Here is a 1785-nt window from a genome sequence, read left to right as displayed (position 1 = left end):
TCCTGTCATCAATCATTTACATGTTGTGTTTTTCACCATCCAACCAGGTAGCTTTAGGTTGTCAGCTAGAAATGAAAAGCCTTTGTTTACTCCTCTGCGTTTAAAGAATGACTGTGACTTTCACTGTTAAAATCTGCCACCGTTATCAGCAGAAAACCACTGCACATGTGCAGCACAGACACAGCAACAGTAACTAAGGAGGGCGTGGCTTAGCAAAAGGTCAAATACCGTCATACATCAGTGTGTTTGTGTTACTACAATGTGTGGTAAACAAAGCTGCATATTCTGTGCACTTACATCTTTCCTACCTGTGATAACCTTCAAAACAAGACTTTTTTTTATCTTATTAATGCATTTTATTTCCAACCTTACTCATACTGAGATGTACCACCGTTAACAGAAGGACGCGGCAGTGTGGGTGGCTGTATGTCGGGGAGCTGAGGGGGAGAAAAGACGGGGAAGTAAATAAATGTAAAGGAGGGAATGTGGATCATAAGGCTGTGTGGATTTATGTGAGGTATCCCTAGGAGACAACTTTGGGTGGCCTTGTATTCGAGGGACCCACACACAGCTGGAAAGCCAGTAAAGCATGTGAATGAGCCCTATTCAGTTTCAGACTGCAGCAGCCGATTTACAACCACCTGAACATCTGAAAAGGAAAACACCATTTGGCAGGGGGTCCGCCGAATTTCTGCCAGCCTATAGTCTTTTTAATTGACAACCAAATGGTGTTAAAACCTGTTTTATAGAGATCATTACTCCTTCTCCACAACTCCTAGAGGCTTTAACACCATATGCTATACTTAAAGCGAAGAAAGACTGCCAGCAAAAGGTAGTGATGTGCTGAGTTTAACTTTTTCTCAGACTGTTTAACCTGATGATGAGTGTAACTGAAACAAAGACGGGGGGGGAAGCTGCACTGTTTCCCTGCGAACCTGTTCAGCTTCCCCCTCTACTGTCAGAGGGTTTGTTTAGGACTATTTTTACACTGTTCCTCCAATTAATATTCAGTTTCCCAGTATTTAGGAACAGTTCAGACAGAATAGTACAACACAAAAGCTTGTCGTTGTTGTGCTTCAAGGGAGAAAATGCTTCTAAATTACAAACTTCACAAACTCCACACTTACACGAAGAAGGAAACATGAGGCCTTGGTGACAAAGCGCTCCTCCAAACATCTCCAAAACACAGCTACACTCTTACCACACTCTGCTGTAACTTTCCTGTAATGCCTTTAGCAAACGTGACAGAGCGTCCCGCCCCCTGCGAGCTCAGGAGAAGCCAAAACAAAAAGCATTACGGTGTTTTAATGGTATGCAAATGTGCTTTCTTAACAAACTGGTGCCTCCAGTTTCAGTAGGCTCTATAGTATCTGTCACCACATGCAGACTGTCGCTTAATAAAGAGCACTGACGCAGCAGAGAGGATTAACTTTTGATTATATCTGAATAACTTTAGAAGGAGAAACTCATTTTCGAACCAGATAAAAAAACATCCAAAGGGACTTAGATGTTAGGGACAGACAGACAGCATCATAATAACTAAATTAAATAAGGAACGCTGCCTAAAATACAGGTAGTCTTGATGTCTTCTCACCTAGTTGTGTGTTAAGCTGTTGTTAATGTTCACAAAGGATATCTAGAATGTAAAGCACCCAAACAGAGCAATGCTCCTAAACGAACTGCTGTGTTTTTGTGCTATCACTTAGAGATAGTTGGATGATAGGACAGAGGAGTTTGCAAGAAGCTACCTATGTCTGGGGGAGGGGGAGCACACACACACACACA

Source organism: Morone saxatilis, unplaced genomic scaffold (genome assembly GCF_004916995.1).
Source record: "Morone saxatilis isolate NCDOM2014 unplaced genomic scaffold, NCSU_SB_2.0 Contig5, whole genome shotgun sequence".
Taxonomy (NCBI): Eukaryota; Metazoa; Chordata; class Actinopteri; family Moronidae; genus Morone; species Morone saxatilis.
This window is presented reverse-complemented; position numbering follows the sequence as displayed.